General features: G+C 43.0%; 2 pseudogenes; one reads left to right on the top strand and one right to left on the bottom strand.

Moving 5' to 3' along the window:
* Positions 1–3993: 3993 nt before the first annotated feature.
* LOC134912430 (5S ribosomal RNA) lies at positions 3994–4112 on the bottom strand (annotated as a pseudogene).
* Positions 4113–8526: 4414 nt separating this feature from the next.
* Positions 8527–8645, top strand: LOC134913389 (5S ribosomal RNA; annotated as a pseudogene).
* The last annotated feature ends 10034 nt before the right edge of the window (positions 8646–18679 follow it).

The raw sequence follows: 18679 nt of genomic DNA, 5'->3' as shown, positions 1-18679 counted from the left end.
ACGACTGCGAATTCCTTCAGCCAGAGCTTGTACGGCCTATATGGGTCTTGCACCAACCCTTCCTTTGGTGTTGTGCCTCTGAACTGTATAGCGGACTTCCCTGTTTACTGTACCTGGACCTGCTGGTCTACTATGACCTCCTGGTCTTGTTCTGTACGACCTCCTGGTCTGACCTCCTGGTCTTGTTCTATACTGGTCCGCTATACTCTAATGCTCAAAATTGTATATTTAACCAGAGATGCCTCCCTAGCCACCGTGCACGTCACTTACACGTATGTCTCTCACGAGTACTCGACTTTTCTTTTTGGTTCAACCTCTAAGTTATATAAACTTATGTAATACAAAAACACTCACTCATCACATGTACACTTTTGCTTCTATTTCTATTTCTGCGCAGAAATTTTCCTTTAGCCCAGCTGTGTTACCAATTAGAAGCAGGATCTGTTAATTTAAATTTCAGATTTCCAAAAATAGACTTGCGTTATTTATCGCCTGTGGCGCTATTTACCGCTTTGCGTTACTTATCGCGTTGCGTTAAAAATCAACTTATCGTGACTTGAGCTACGTGGGCGTAACCGGACGCTCCGTTGCGTAATGTACGCTGCGTGCGTCGGCCTTTGGATTGCGTACGCAAGTCTTTGTTAGAGACACGTATACGCAAAGCAAAGATCCACCGTAACACAATTTATACTTTTATCAATGTAGATGATCCTTGATCATCTACCACACAAACACACTGACTTCGCCTTATCTCCCAGGCAAAACTGTGTGTTTGTCTATCTTTTAACTATATTACTCTTAAACTATGAAATAACGGCAAATCTCTTTTATCACTTCTATCAACTATAAAAACTGGCAGACAGGAGAGTGATATACGAAAATGAAAAAAAGAAAAAGAAATGCAGATATATATATGTGTGCGTGCGTGTGTACGCAAGACAGAAAAATAAACAGTTTTAAAAGACACTAGCGTTTTGTTCTTACCTCCGGTTCCCGGATTCCTTCAGCACTCTTTTATCTAAGCGAAGCAGACGCTTATCCCGTCAGCACTACGAGACAACCTCCCGCCCTTTGCTGAGGGATAATGTCTGCTGATCTACCTAGTGCAGATATGTGAAGGACAGGACGAGCCGCCAATTGATAAAGCTAAATATTTATCGTATATATATAACCCAATATGAGGTCTTAGAACACTGTACGCTATCTACGTAAGAAGTACCGTAAGGGTACGCAAGTTGCGTATCGATCGCTTAGCCGTGATCGAGACGCTCAGGCGTCACGTTCACTCACGGCCAAGTGATCACAGGCAGGCACGCTATTGGCTGTTGACTATCGTAATGATTCGCTATAGCGTAGCGGCGCTCGGGACCACGAGGAGATCACCAGCGATGCAGACGCTCACAACGTTAAACCTTTATATCTATACCTTTGGCAATGAAATACACAGCAAACCTAAGTGTAGAGACAAAGTGTTAGTGCAACCTTGTGTAACCTGATTAACTACAAAGCTGCTTGAGTGTCACCGACGCTCAGGGAATACTTAACACTAAAAAGAATACACAGATACCTGGGCTTAGGGTCCGAAACCTATTATATGTATTATGACTATTATACTTGCAAAAAAAGAATCACAGTACAAAGCATACACTACAATATAACATAAACCAACTAACCAGATAACTATACAGGAAATACAATACAATACAATTAAGTCTAATCAAGGGAAAATACGAGAGAAAGAGAAGAGAGGGAGAGAGAGAAATGGCTCACAGTAAGACAATATGATTACGGAGAGAACTTACGCACAAGGGGAAACGATCGCATGCGCCTCGATATCCAGCTCCCGATTATCAGCAATGAGAACCGTTGAAGAGAGTGTAAAGTTGGATATGGTCGGCCCGCTATTTATGCCCCACACACAATACAATTCAATGGTCCCTACAATCTCATTGTTCATTGGACACAGGAATTCGGCTCTGCATTATAACAAAAGGTCATAGGTTGATTCATACAGGTGGGCTGTGACTATTTCCAACTGCTCAGGTGGGAGGGAAACTGGGTTTCCCGCCGCATGGGTAATAAAGTGCAAATAAAGTAAATGTTCATAAACTTCTTATGTCCATAACTATTCGCACGAGCGATTGATCTGCTTCAAACCAACACCGGAATATTTCTAATTAAATATTCTTCCGATGGATACTAAACACCACTGTATTACTCCTGTCTGACCCTTCGTATCAAACAAAGAGGGATTCCTCTGTTCATAAACATTCTATATTAACCAAACTTTCAGAATCTATCAAAGGGACCATGATCTACAAAATACATTATTACTGAAAATATGTTACGATTGAGTCGCATGCTACAACCACATAAACTCTACCGTAAATACGCATACCATGCGCCTGCGGGTGCCCGCGACTGTGAGTATGCGCACGTACGGGAGAGCGTACGCATGCGCAGCACGGACCTGTGTGAGGTGCAAATATGGTAGTGTGCATAGAGATATTTTTCTGACTTTGACAATATATATATATATATATATGTAAAAACAAGGATTGTTACTGCGCCACATGCGATAAAAACAAATATATTGTGTGATAGCTGGCTAATATGACACTTCCCTATACTGCTAGTGGGGCGTCAGCTGTTTCCCTCAAATATATACAGGGGTGGTAATTCCCTGAGATTAATGTAAGAAAAAAGGGAGGGGATGAGGGATAAATAGCGACCAAGGTGTCAATAAAAGAAGTTGCCAGTTAAAATATTAAAAAAGTTGTTTATTAAATGAACATAAAAGGAACACATAAAAAAACGGGGACAACAATATATACACACAACTGAGCTAAAAACACTTAAATGAATAAATGCACTTAAAAAATATTAAATAATGAATTTTTCCTTATCTTAGAATGAGGTAGGTACAGGTCATCCAACGCGTTTCGTCTGATGAGACTTCTTCAAGGGGTAGGGACAGAATGAGACAGTACATGCTTTTATAGCCTAAAGTGATCAGTGGGAGGGCTATGACATCACATATAGTCATGTGATGCAATTACATATTAAATCCTATAAGGCTGTTCATATATATAAAGCAATGCTTAACATGTTAATATGGACTTAATACAAGTAAAAACGAGTTGATTCACTCTTAGAAAAACGAATAAATACACTGTAAAACGGCTCTGGAGTGATAAAGGCGTAACTTCCGCCACGCTTCCGGCGGCGGCGGACTCGACGCGTCACTTCTGCCCCACTTCCGGTGCTTATTGCGCATGCGCCCGTGGCGATTTCGTGTTCTTATCCAGTTCTTGCTGTCAGTGGCTGTAGTTCACAGGGGGAAAGAGCCAGTCTTAGTTAAGTCCAAAATATGGTAGCCATTTTTGGTGTGATTATGTCCATAGATCTCCAGGTAGCGGCGGCCATTTTCTAGTAGTTCGTCTGACAATAGCACTTGTCAGATGCCCCGGTATCCATGGTGATAATTAGACATAGAATAAAAGAGAATAGGAGTATCAGGAGCATGTCATTGTTTTGTAGGCACCTAGTTTCACCATTATTTAAAGGAACATAGCTGGACAGGATTGTAATGAAAGAAATGCTTTGCTGTGATTGCGGACATCATTATCGGAATACGATGTAGAGGTCAGACTTAATGTATAATTCACATAGTGGAGAATTTTACAGCTTATGCACATATGCAATTCAATAAGACCATTATATTAGGAAAAGAAATAAAGAAATAAATTGACAAATATAAGTTTGTCGTGAGTGGAATTAAATTGCCAAAGAGAGTGTATTCATTAAGATACCGTGCCTATGCATAAGTTAGATCCCTTTCGGGTATGGGGGATGGTACACATTGTAACAAGTATGCATAAAGTGAAACAGTGCACATTATGAAAGTGAAATAATAATATGCGTACAAAGTGACTTAGTGGGTCCGTATGCGCATGGAGTGTGTTCCATTCTCAGGCCCCTATTTTGATTCGTTCTATACAGTACCTGATCTTCCCAGGTGGTCCCCCCTACTGGTACTGATCAGGCCCAATGTTGCTTGGCTTCCAAGATCGGACGTGTTTGGGCATTTCCAGCGTGGTTTGACTGTAGCGACGTTGTGCCTTCTAGGTCATCACTCCAAAAATATAAAGGACATACTCTATGTATGGGTGTTCACGGAGGCCAAGTGATAACGTGGATATGTGGTAGTGACAGGGAAGGCGGAGGGGGGGGTTTGTGTGTGTGTGGGGGTTAGAAGTGTGGGGTGGGTACAATAGGGAACCGGGGAGGGGGATTGGGGCGGGAGGAGGGGCAGTGGAAGGGGAATAGGGGTTTAATTGCAAGACTGAGCCGGAAAATGATTTAGTACCGTGTTTCATAAAAAGGGAGCGATCTCGTAGTTGTCGTTGAATCCTTTCGGCTGTAATGTCTGTAATTGGAATATCCAATACATCTCACGACGTGACAACTTGTTGGCGAGATCCCCTCCTCTGTCTCCTAGTTTCACCAGTTCAATGGCCTTGAAAGTCAAGGCTTCCGGATTTGAGTTATGCGTAGACATGAAGTGTTTGGAGACAGCATGGCTCTCCACTCTGTTCCTGATGTTTCTCACATGTTCCTGTATCCTCATCTTCAAAGGTCTTTTCGTTTTCCCAATGTATTGTTTGCCGCAATCGCACTCCAAGAGGTATATGACCGATTGGGTGTTGCAGTTCATGTAGTCCTTGATTTTATATTCCTTTTTCTTTTCCATATCTGTAAAGGTCTTCCTGTTGGGATGTAAGTATCTGCAGACATTACATTGCCCACATTTGTAGGAGCCTACACATTTAGGCCATGTCTGGTCCTTTTCTTGATTGTTCTTCAGAATTCTCGGGGCTAAGAGGTCCTTAAGGTTCCGTGATTTCTTAAAAATTATTTCCGGGCGAGGAGGGAGAATTTCTTTAAGGATGGGATCCATGAGTAAAATCCTCCAATGATTTCTGAATGATTCCCGGATGGATTTCTCATGTCGGTTAAAAGTTGTTATGAAGGCTGTAGACTCTTTTGGTTTTTTCCCTTATTCTGTATTCTAGTAGCTTTAATCTTTCAACTTCATTTGTTCTGGTGATGGCTTCTCTCAGGATGGAATCCGGATACTCCTTTTGTTTGAATCTGTCTTTATACATCTCAAGCTGTAGCTGGCAGTCCTCCGGTTTGCTGCAATTTCTTTTAATTCTACTGAACTGGGAAAATGGGATATTGTTCTTCCAACTTTTGAGATGATTGCTCTTATAATGGAGATAGCTGTTGGTATCTACCTGCTTAACAAAGTTCTTTGTTGTGATTCTCCCGTTCTCTCCTGTGAGAACCAAATCCAAGAATTCGATGTGCTCTCTACTTGTGTTAGATGTAAAAGCGAGATTCATTGTATTGGTACTGATGTGTTTAAAAAATTGATTAAAACATTCCATATCACCATCCCAAATTATTAAAATATCATCTATGTACCTCCGATAAAAGATGATATTTCTGTTAAAAGCCCGATGGTCATGAATAAAACATTTTTCCCAACAACCCATAAAAAGATTCGCGAAACTTGGCGCGAAAATCGTGCCCATAGCAGTGCCGCATTGTTGTAGGTAAAACTGATCCAGAAATTTTAAATAATTGTGATGGAGAATAAAATACATGATGTCACAAATAAAATCCCTGTGGTTATCTGTTAATGTGCTGTCATCATCCAGATATTCCTTACAGGCTGTTACTCCCTTCTCATGCTCAATGCATGTGTAAAGCGATTGAACATCTATTGTAACCCACATGTATGAGTCCTTCCATTCGATATCTTTTAGGAGGTTTAATACCGATGTTGTATCCTTGAGGTATGATGGGAGATTCTTTACATATGGTTTTAAAAAGACATCAGCGTAGTTGGATAAATTAGAGGTAAGTGAGTCTATGCCCGCCACTATTGGTCTTCCGGGCGAGTTGTCCAAGCTCTTATGAATTTTTGGTAGGAAATAAAAAATGGGGGTCGTGGGGTCTGATTTCATTAAAAATGTATATTCTTCTTTGGTAATGATGCCTGTTCTCAGACCATGTAATAGGAGTGTCCATAGTTCTTCGATATAGGCATCCTTAGGATCCTATGTCAATCTTTTGTAGGATACTCCATCCGATAGCAGTCTTTCTGCCTCTGCGATGTATTTATCCCGATCCATGATGACCAGCCCCCCCCCCCCCCCTAGTCAGCTTGTTTTATAATGATCCCTTTATTTTTCTGTAGATTTTTTAAGGCCTCACTTTCTCTGTTGGTTATATTCTTTTCCTTCAGAAAGTGAAGGAAATGAATATAACCAACAGAGAAAATGAGGCCTTAAAAAATCTACAGAAAAATAAAGGGGTCATTATAAAACAAGCTGACAAAGGGGGGGGGAGGGCTGGTCATCATGGATCGGGATAAATACATCGCAGAGGCAGAAATACTGCTATCGGATGGAGTATCCTACAAAAGATTGACAGAGGATCCTAAGGATGCCTATATCGAAGAACTACGGACACTCCTATTACATGGTCTGAGAACAGGCATTATTACCAAAGAAGAATATCAATTTTTAATGAAATCAGACCCCACGACCCCATTTTTTATTTCCTACCAAAAATTCATAAGAGCTTGGACAACCCGCCCGGAAGACCAATAGTGGTGAGCATAGACTTACTTACCTCTAATTTATCCGAATACGCTGATGTCTTTTCAAAACCATATGCAAAGAATCTCCCATCATACCTCAAGGATACAACATCGGTATTAAACCTCCTAAACGATATTGAATGGAAGGACTCATACATGTGGGTTATAATAGATGTTCAATCGCTTTACACATGCATTGAGCATGAGAAGGGAGTAACAGCATGTAAGGAATATCTGGATGATGACAGCACATTAACAGATAACCACAGGGATTTTATTTGTGACATCATGTATTTTATTCTCCATCACAATTATTTAAAATTTCTGGATCAGTTTTACCTACAACAATGCGGTACTGCTATGGGCACGATTTTCGCGCCAAGTTTCGCGAATCTTTTTATGGGTTGTTGGGAAAAATGTTTTATTCATGACCATCGGGCTTTTAACAGAAATATCATCTTTTATCGGAGGTACATAGATGATATTTTAATAATTTGGGATGGTGATATGGAATGTTTTAATCAATTTTTTAAACACATCAGTACCAATACAATGAATCTCGCTTTTACATCTAACACAAGTAGAGAGCACATCGAATTCTTGGATTTGGTTCTCACAGGAGAGAACGGGAGAATCACAACAAAGAACTTTGTTAAGCAGGTAGATACCAACAGCTATCTCCATTATAAGAGCAATCATCTCAAAAGTTGGAAGAACAATATCCCATTTTCCCAGTTCAGTAGAATTAAAAGAAATTGCAGCAAACCGGAGGACTGCCAGCTACAGCTAGAGATGTATAAAGACAGATTCAAACAAAAGGAGTATCCGGATTCCATCCTGAGAGAAGCCATCACCAGAACAAATGAAGTTGAAAGATTAAAGCTACTAGAATACAGAATAAGGGAAAAAACCAAAAGAGTCTACAGCCTTCATAACAACTTTTAACCGACATGAGAAATCCATCCGGGAATCATTCAGAAATCATTGGAGGATTTTACTCATGGATCCCATTCTTAAAGAAATTCTCCCTCCTCGCCCGGAAATAATTTTTAAGAAATCATTGAACCTTAAGGACCTCTTAGCCCCGAGCATGCTGAAGAACAATCAAGAAAAGGACCAGACATGGCCTAAATGTGTAGGCTCCTACAAATGTGGGCAATGTAATGTCTGCAGATACTTACATCCCAACAGGAAGACCTTTACAGATATGGAAAAGAAAAAGGAATATAAAATCAAGAACTACATGAACTGCAACACCCAATCGGTCATATACCTCTTGGAGTGCGATTGCGGCAAACAATACATTGGGAAAACGAAAAGACCTTTGAAGATGAGGATACAGGAACATGTGAGAAACATCAGGAACAGAGTGGAGAGCCATGCCGTCTCCAAACACTTCATGTCTACGCATAACTCAAATCCGGAAGCCTTGACTTTCAAGGCCATTGAACTGGTGAAACTAGGAGACAGAGGAGGGGATCTCGCCAACAAGTTGTCACGTCGTGAGATTATTGGATATTCCAATTACAGACATTACAGCCGAAAGGATTCAACGACAACTACGAGATCGCTCCCTTTTTATGAAACACGGTACTAAATCATTTTCCGGCTCAGTCTTGCAATTAAACCCCTATTCCCCTTCCACTGCCCCTCCTCCCTCCTCCTCCCGCCCCAATCCCTCTCCCCGGTTCCCTATTATACCCACCCCACACTTCTAACCCCCCCCACAACCCCCCACCCCCCGCCTTCCCTGTCACTACCACATATCCACGTTATCACTTGGCCTCCGTGAACACCCATACATAGAGTATGTCCTTTATATTTTTGGAGTGATGACCTAGAAGGCACAACGTCGCTACAGTCAAACCACGCTGGAAATGCCCAAACACGTCCGATCTTGGAAGCCAAGCAGCGTTGGGCCTGATCAGTACCAGTAGGGGGGACCACCTGGGAAGATCAGGTACTGTATAGAACGAATCAAAATAGGGGCCTGAGAATGGAACACACTCCATGCGCATACGGACCCACTAAGTCACTTTGTACGCATATTGGCCCTCATTCCGAGTTGATCGGTCGCAAGGCGAATTTAGCAGAGTTACACACGCTAAGCCGCCGCCTACTGGGAGTGAATCTTAGCTTCTTAAAATTGCGACCGATGTATTCGCAAGATTGCGATTACTAACTACTTAGCAGTTTCAGAGTAGCTCCAGACTTACTCTGCCTGTGCGATCAGTTCAGTGCTTGTCGTTCCTGGTTGACGTCACAAACACACCCAGTGTTCGCCCAGGCACTCCCACCGTTTCTCCGGCCACTCCTGCGTTTTTTCCGGAAACGGTAGCGTTTTCAGCCACACGCCCCTGAAACGCCGTGTTTCCGCCCAGTAACACCCATTTCCTGTCAATCACATTACGATCACCGGAGCGAAGAAAAAGCCATGAGTAAAAATACTTTCTTCATAGTAAAGTTACTTGGCGCAGTCGCAGTGCGAACATTGCGCATGCGTACTAAGCGGATTTTCACTGCGATGCGATGAAAAATACCGAGCAAACAACTCGGAATGAGGGCCATTATTATTTCACTTTCATAATGTGCACTGTTTCACTTTATGCATACTTGTTACAATGTGTACCATCCCCCATACCCGAAAGGGATCTAACTTATGCATAGGCACGGTATCTTAATGAATACACTCTCTTTGGCAATTTAATTCCACTCACGCCAAACTTATATTTGTCAATTTATTTCTTTATTTCTTTAATTTTCCTAATATAATGGTCTTATTGAATTGCATATGTGCATAAGCTGTAAAATTCTCCACTATGTGAATTATACATTAAATCTGACCTCTACATCGTATTCCCATAATGATGTCCGCAATCACAGCAAAGCATTTCTTTCATTACAATCCTGTCCAGCTATGTTCCTTTAAATAATGGTGAAACTAGGTGCCTACAAAACAATGACATGCTCCTGATATTCCTATTCTCTTTTATTCTATGTCTAATTATCACCATGGATACCGGGGCATCTGACAAGTGCTATTGTCAGACGAACTACTAGAAAATGGGCGCCGCTACCTGGAGATCTATGGACATAATCACACCAAAAATGGCTACCATCTTTTGGACTTAACTAAGACTGGCTCTTTCCCCCTGTGAACTACAGCCACTGACAGCAAGAACTGGATAAGAACACGAAATCGCTGCGGGCGCATGCGCAATAAGCGCCGGAAGAAGTGGGGCGGAAGTGACGCGTTTATCACTCCAGAGCCGTTTTACAGTGTATTTATTCGTTTTTCTAAGTGTGAATCAACTCGTTTTTACTTGTATTAAGTCCATATTAACATGTTAAGCAGTACTTTATATATATGAACAGCCTTATAGGATTTAATATGTAATTGCATCACATGACTATATGTGATGTCATAGCCCTCCCACTGATGATCACTTTAGGCTATAAAAGCATGTACTGTCTCATTCTGTCCCTACCCCTTGAAGAAGTCTCATCAGACGAAACGCGTTGGGTGACCTGTACCTACCTCATTCTAAGATAAGGAAAAATTTATTTTTTAATATTTTTTAAGTGCATATATTCATTTAAGTGCTTTTAGCTCAGTTGTGTGTATATATTGTTGTCCCCATTTTTTATGTGTTTCTTTTATGTTTATTTAATAAACAACTTTTTTAATATTTTAACTGGCAACCTATTTTATTGACACCTTGGTCGCTATTTATCCCTCATCCCCTCCCTTTTTCTTATATATATATATATATATATATAATATCTATCTATCTATCTATCTATCTATCTATCTATCTATCTATATATATATTATATATATATATATATACATTATATCTATATCTATCTATCTATCTATCTATCTATATATCTATCTATCTATATATATCTATATATATGTAGGTAATTCCAGCACTCACATCCCATATAATTAAAACTGGGCTGGTCCTTCAGAGATACAGCCTTCGGCATCTAATATGTAGCGGTAGTCACCTAGAGTATAGGTAGGAAGGCACTTTCCATGATGTTTGTTTCAAATAGTCACCTTTTATTGAAATCATATGTTGGACAATTGTAATCGCCTACGTTTCGAATCCATTCCAGAGTCTTTCTCAAGGCTAGTACATGATGATACTAAAACACACACACACACACAAAAAAAAGAACATACTTTTATATACTATACAAAATAAGAGAGTATCATGGCAACACTAATGCCTTACAGGCCCGTACATTAAGCTAATAGCATAATGGTATCCATTTAAAGCACACAAATGTCCAATGTTACAAATCAGAATACACCTCAACCACAGTTTCTCAGGACCATGCTGCATGAACTATAGATCATAGGTGTGTATACATAATGTGAAGAGAAGAACCTTCAATATCAGGTGTATATAGTCAGTGTTAAATTCATAAATTCACAAGTCATAAATTTATCACTGTTAAATTAAATAATAATTAGTGCATACAGGTGATATACATAACTGTTCAATTAAGGAGTTCCGAAAACATATGTGGCATATATAAGATTAATGAACACACCATGCACATAAGGTCTATTAAACATTAGCAACAGATCATGGAATACTTGTACCCATATATTTATACAAGTGTAGAGACAATGATATTGTAAAGGTACATGAATAGCACTGACATAGTAACAGGAGGACATGAATAAGTAACCAAATTGCTCACCACTATGTGTCAGTATTGGGCATACACCAAGCATGCTGGATGGTGTTTAAACCCAGGGGGAAAGTTTATAAAGGCCTGCGACCGGAAGTGATGTCGAGGACCGGAAGTGGGCTGAAAGTACTCCTAATGGACCTCAAAGTGGCACAAAACGGAAACGTGTAATGTACCTCATACAGATATATTTCCACAGTGTTATAACTAATGTGTAGCACTCAGTGTAAACCATATATCGATTGCGCTTTCCGCAACTGGAAGTAATGCAAACCGGAAGTGTGGCAGCGCACATATATACAGTTGTGCTCATAAGTTTACATACCCTAGCAGAATTTGTGATTTTCTGGCCATTTGTCAGAGAATATGAATGATAACTCACAAACTTTTCTTTCACTCATGGTTAGTGGTTGGGTGAAGCCATTTATTGTCAAACAACTGTGTTTACTCTTTTTAAATCATAGTAGCCATTCAAACCCGTTTGTGTCAACTTGTGTGCATGTTATCAGGCCAAAATCTCCAGGGTATGTAAACTTTTGACCAGGGTCATTTGGGTAGTTTCTGTTGTCATTATGATTCAAAAAGAGTAAATGCAGTTGTTTGACAATAAATGGCTTCACCCAACCGCTAACCATGAGTGAAAGAAAAGTTTGTGAGTTATCATTCATATTCTCTGAGAAATGGCCAGAAAATCAGAAATTCTGCTAGGGTATGTAAACTTATGAGCACAACTGTATATATATATATATATATATATATATATATATATATACCAGAATTCCTAAGTGCGCTATATTCATTGAATTTTTATTCTTCAAATCTTCCAAAAGTAGACCCAATGTGTGCAGACGGATAGATTGGAGAATTCTTAGAAAATTTAATCACACGGGATCCTGAAACAGATATCCCCTCACCACAAAATCACCCAGACAAAAGGCCAGAAAGGCCAATTAGTACCAATTATTGGTTTATTAACACAATTTTTGACATACACATTAAAAATGTTGTACAAAAATAAAATTAGTATAATAATGAGAGGTATCATGAATGTGGTGACCACACGTTTATGGAGTGCAAACAAAAGCACAAGATAAAGCAAAATACACAAAAATTCCACATAACTAAGTAAACAGAAAACATACACAAATGAGCACCTTACATTCATACCAAAGTCACTCTGGGGGTATATTTACTAAAGTGCGAGTTTTTAGAAGTGGACACGTTGCCCATATACACCAATTAGATTCTAGCTTTTATCTTCTAGAACAGTGGTTCTCAAACTCTGTCCTCAGGACCCCACACAGTGCATGTTTTGCAGGTAACCCAGTAAGTGCACAGGTGTGTTAATTACTCACGGACACATTTTAAAAGGTCCACAGGTGGAGCTAATTATTTTACTTGTGATTCTGTGAGGAGACCTGCAAAACATGCACTGTGTGGGGTCCTGAGGACCGAGTTTGAGAACCTGGTTTCTAGAACATAGGTTCTCAAACTCAGTCCTCATTAGGACAACAAACAGTGCACGTTTTCCAGGTCTCCTCACAGAATCACAAGTAAAATAATTAGCTCCAGCTGTGGATCCTTTAAAATGTGTCATTGAGTAATTAATACACTTGTGCGCCTGCAAGGTGATCTGGAACACGTGAGCTGTTTGGGGTCCCGAGGATTGAGTTTGAGAACCACTATTCTAGAAGGTGCTAGATAGATAAGTAGAATATGATTGGTTGCTATGGGCAACATCTTCACTTTGAAAAAACTACTGTAGGGGTCTATTTACTAAGCCTTGGATGGAGTTAAAGTGGACGGACATAAAGTACCATCCAATCAGCTCCTAACTGCCATGTCACAGACTAGGTTGGAAAAATTACAGTTAGGAGCTGATTGGTTGGTACTTTATCTCTGTCCACTTTATCTCCATCCAAGGCTCAGTAAATAGACCCCTCAGTAAATATACCCCTGAGAGAGAGAGTATGTTGCTGTTTGCTCATTGGGGGTCATTCCGAGTTGATCATAGCTGTGCTAATTTTAGTACAGCTACGATCAGGCACTCAGACATGCGGGGGGACACCCAGCACAGGGAGAGACCACCCCACATGTCAGTGCCGCCCCCAGCCCTTCCTGCAGAAATGCAAAAGCATTGCACAGCTGCGATGCTTTTGCATTTCAGGAGTAACTCCCGGCCAGCGCAGCTCCTGCGGCTGGCCGGGAGAACCTCCTCGCTGCACGGGTCGCAGCGGCTGCGTGTGACGTCACGCAGCCACCGCAGCCGACCCCCCCCAACGGTCTGGCCACGCCTGCGTTGGCCGGACCGCGCCCCCCTTAATGGCGGCTTGACGCTGCCGTCCAGCCCCCTCCCGCCCAGCGACCGCCTCGGCCTGTCAATCAGGCAGAGGCGATTGCTACAATGCAACGGCCTTCGGCCGTCCAGCATGCGCCAGCACACTGCGGCGCCGGCGCATGTGCAAATCCGACCCGATCTCTGCGCTGCAATAAACTGCAGCGACCGATCGGGTCGGAATGACCCCCATAAGTAGGTACATTTTTGTAGGTTTATGACCTAGTGGCCTGTATAGATGTTGCACCTACATAGAGTCCTGCCACAGCTAGCACCATCACACATTTTGAGTGCTGTTTATGATTGCTTTGAATATTTAGAATATTTTCCATTTCTGTCAGGTGAGCCTTCAGAAAATATACCAATATAGATATTAAAAAAAAGTAAGCAGAATATACAAGACTATCAGTATAAGTAACTTGACAGACCACATTGTCCTCTGTCTCTCAAGAGTTGAGTGTTCGGTGACATTTTACCCGTTTTCCAGGACGTTTCAAGTGGTCATTCAGGCTTTCAGCCTACGTTCTTATTGATTTAATCTGAAAGCATTTGCTGAGCCCTTGGTGACATTTACTATTACAGGCAGGGTCTAAGGTTTCAACAGAACCTAATCTCTCATACTACAGCATCTATCATTTCAGGTGACCCAGACCGAGGAAGCAGCATGCACACCCATGTACTCTGACACTCAGTGGGGGGTATCAGCTGCCAATTAGTACTTCTCATCCCATGCATTAAGACTGACTCAGGAGAGGTTGACTAGAACTCCAAACATGCTGTCAAGGATAGGAGACACAGGGGATGACAGGGGCTCCATAGAAAGCTTCCCTTGGCTCTGACTCAAGTTCAAGCTTGAATAACAAATGCAGGAACAAAAACACACAGCCATGCTTAAGAAAACACAGTTGGAATGAGCTTAATGTTGGAGGTGTCAGTTTGTTGTTTTTTTCATGCCATGTAAGCAAATTGTTTATGGATGAGTTATAGAGTTCTGCTGACGAGAGAGTGATGCAGGGATCACCAGGAAGGCAAAGAGACTGGGATGCCTGAGATTGCAGAGTGAGGGAAATATGTAAGAGTCAGCTTGTATTTACTGCCTCGTACTCCATTGATAGAGGTTTAACTTGCACAGAGGTTCCAAAAATCAAAAAGGTATCTTGCAAATCAGGGCCCTCATTCCGAGTTGTTCGCTCGTTGCCGAGTTTCGCTATATTGCGATTAGTCGCTTACTGCGCATGCGCAAGGTTCGCAGAGCGCATGCGCTTAGTTATTTTACACAAAAGTTAGGTATTTTACTCACGGCATAACGAGGATTTTTCATCGTTCTGGTGATCGGAGTGTGATTGACAGGAAGTGGGTGTTTCTGGGCGGAAACTGGCCGTTTTATGGGTGTGTGCGGAAAAACGCTGCCGTTTCTGGGAAAAACGCGGGAGTGGCTGGAAAAATGGGGGAGTGTCTGGGCGATACAATATGACAAATAGTCATAAAGCAGGTGCAATACTATATATGTGTAAGTGATACACAAGTGGTGATAATATAAATATAAAATAAATAATATCTGAATGAACAGTAAGAGCCTGATTCAGAGTTAGGAACAAATCCAAAAAAACAAATCTAAAAAAATATTAAACAATTTGCACCTTGGCAAAGCCATGTTGCACTGCAGGTGGGCCAGATTTAAAATGTACAGAGAGATAAAGGGGTCTACATACTAAACCTTGGAGAGTGAAAAAGTGGAAGGGGATAAAGTACCAGTCAGCTCTTTACTGTCAATTTTCAAACACAGCCTGTAGCATGGCAGTTATGAGCTGATTGGCTGGAACTTAATTCCACTTTAGCTCTCACCAAGGCTTAGTACATAGACCCCATATGATCTAATTCAGAGCTGCGTGCTGACGTGGCCTTATTTAGCACATGTTCCTCTGACCCTTTTCTTGAGTTTTCTGGGATTATTGCAGTGAGGACCTCCCCTGTTGCTCTCTGCAAATTAGCCATTTCTGAATGCAGCATAGCATACCTCCCAACTTTCTTTTCCTGTGGAGCGGGACACTCGCGCGGCGAATCCGCGTGCGCTCCCAAAAAGTGGGCGTGGCTTTGCGGAGGACCCGCGATCGCTAGTCACGCCCCCGTTTTCGTCACTGAGGGGGCATGCCCAGCGCTCTGTGAGCCGCTGGCATGCTCCCTCTCCCTCTGACTCCACTGAATAGACGTTGTGTGCATGCGCACAGCGTCTATTCACCGCTGCTCTGCTAAGCAGGGCAGCGAGAGACGGAGCCTCCCAACTGCCCCCCCCCCCCCCACCGCGGGACACTGCGGCCCGCCGGTGGGACAGCGGGACAGTCCCCAAAAAACGGGACTGTCCCGCGAAAATCGGGACAGTTGGGAGGTATGCGCATAGTGCACCCATCTACAATTTATAACCCACCAAGCAGCCCCATCCCCCATGCACAAGCAAATAATAAAATCAATTTACGGCATCAGGCAGGCACTGAGGGATGTAGATATATGTGAGTGTGAGTATGTACAGTATGTGAGTGTAAGTCATACTTGCCTACCCTCCCGGAATGGCCGGGAGGCTCCCGAAAAACGGGTGACCCTCCCGGCCCCCCGGAAGAGCAGGCAAGTGTCCCGATATCCGCGGGTCACCCCCTGCCCGCCGCCCACTTAACGAGTAAAGTGGGCAGTCCGGGCAGGCGATGATGCGATTCTTGTTGAATCGCGTCATCGTAACCACGCCCCCTGGTGTATAATGCTGGTAATCGCGGCATTACACAGTGGGGGGCGTGGCTTAAATGACGCGGTCCGGAAGTCACGCCCATTCCGCCTCTGGCCCGCCTCCGTTCCGCCTCTGGTCCGCCCCCTGTCACGTCACCTCACTGCCCGCCCCCCCTGCTGAGCCGACGGGCTGCTCTCTCCCGGAGAGAGCAGCCCAGAAGTCGGCAACTGTGGTGTAAGTGTGCATGGATGCTTTATTAAAGTTGTACTTAGTACAGTGTGTGTGTGTACTATGTTTATTGTAATATTTATTTTATATAGGGACTACAGGTACCAGCGAGACCTTTAATGCACCACATACTGGTACTTGTGGGTCTTCAAGTACCAGCTTGTGAGGGAGGCTTCCAGTAGTTCCACCTTAAATCTATTTTTTTACACTTTAAAATTATGAACTCAGCACCCACAGCCCAGGGGTGCCAGGCATAGCACTGGGCTTCAGCCCTGAACTTTCATGTCCTGGAGGGGGACCCCTTTATTGGGGGGGTCCTCCAGTGTGCCCCGGCCAAGGCTGACTAGCTGGGGAGGGAGTAATGCTGCGGCTGCAGGCACCAATATAAACATGTCTCCTGGCTGTGGTTTAACTCCTTGGCTAGTAAAGCATGGTGCTGGTTTAAAAAATACAGTGAGACCCCACGTCACACGGGTACAAAGCGGATCGCCGCTCAGCGATGGGTTTGTGTGACGGATCCATTCGCATGGGCAATCGCAAGGAGATTGACAGGACGAAGCCATTTGTGGGTGTCGTTTTCAGGGAGTGTCTGGAAAAACGCAGGCGTGTCCATGCGTTTGCAGGGAGGGTTCCTGACGTCAATTTCGGTCCCGGACAGGCTGATGTGATTGCAGCAGCTGAGTCCTGGGCTGCGCAGAGACTGCACAAAATCTGTTTGTACAGCTCTGCTACACATGCGTTTGCACACTTAAAATATACTCTTCCTGTAGGCGGCGACTATCTGATCGCAGCAGTGCAAAAATCTCTTGCTACCGATCAGGTCTGAATTAGGCCCATTGTACTGATGTTTGGTACTTTGCGCATACCACGGACCTGTACTGCACATGTGCAGGGGGTGGGGAGGGGGCGGCGATTGCAGCCGTTTCCCAGAGGAGTGCCGCCTTTGTTTTAGGAGAATACTGAGGCCAAAATCTCATTTGTAATATGGAGATTTACTGGCCTCTTAGTTGGTGATTTGGCGACCAGCTTTTGTGACCTGCTGGTTGATGGTGCAGCAGGTGATTCAAATTCTGTGTCGCAGGACACTGCACTGGATCACAAATGTATACAAGAGGCATCTACTTATATCAGGTGCGCTGTGATGCAAGTATGCGGGTACGCTCCGGTACGGAGTACCCTTAAGAATTTGGCAGCGGGTACGCAGTACCAACTGCCACACACTTTACCATTGCTACAATTATAATGTGCCACAAAGCAACAAGACCATGGTGCTTGGCAGCATGACGGCTCCTCCCACTTTGTCAGGGTTACTGGGAGTGCGACAGTGGCTGTATTTTCCTGTTATAATGGAGGCATTACTATATATTGTTATTAAATTGGGGGCATTACTATATATTTCTATTATACTGGAGGCATTACTATATATTTTTAGCCTTTCCACCAGAATACAAAAAAAAAGGGTCTGTCATGTGGCCACGCCGCTAGTGTCATGTAGCCACTCCCACTAGCAGCATGTGGCAACGCCCCATCACAACACACAGCACGCTCATTTTTCGGCACTCAGTACCCATAAGAAAATCTTTCTACTTGCATCACTGCAAATGCCTCCTGCTACATTAACATACAAGCATACCTCCCAATGGCCCTCATTTCGAGTTGATCGCTAGCTACTTTCTTTCGCAGCGCAGCGATCAGGCAAAAAACCCGGCAATTCTGCGCATGCGTATGGGGCACAATGCGCACGCGCGACGTATTTTCACAAAAGCCGACGTAGTTTCACACAAGGTCTAGCGACGCTTTTCAATCGCTCTGCTGACCGCAGAGTGATTGACAGGAAATGGGTGTTTCTGGGTGGTAACTGACCATTTTCGGGGAGTGTGTGTCAAAACGCAGGAGTGCCAGATACAAACGCGGGCGTGCCTGGAAAAACGCAGGCGTGGCTGGCCGAACGCAGGGCGTGTTCGTGATGTCAAAACAGGAACTAAACAGTCTGAAGTGATCGCTAGCTAGGAGTCTG

This window comes from Pseudophryne corroboree, chromosome 4 (assembly GCF_028390025.1).
Source record: "Pseudophryne corroboree isolate aPseCor3 chromosome 4, aPseCor3.hap2, whole genome shotgun sequence".
Classification (NCBI taxonomy): domain Eukaryota; kingdom Metazoa; phylum Chordata; class Amphibia; order Anura; family Myobatrachidae; genus Pseudophryne; species Pseudophryne corroboree.
Note: the sequence above shows the minus strand (reverse complement) of the source record. Positions and strands in the feature narration are given on the sequence as shown.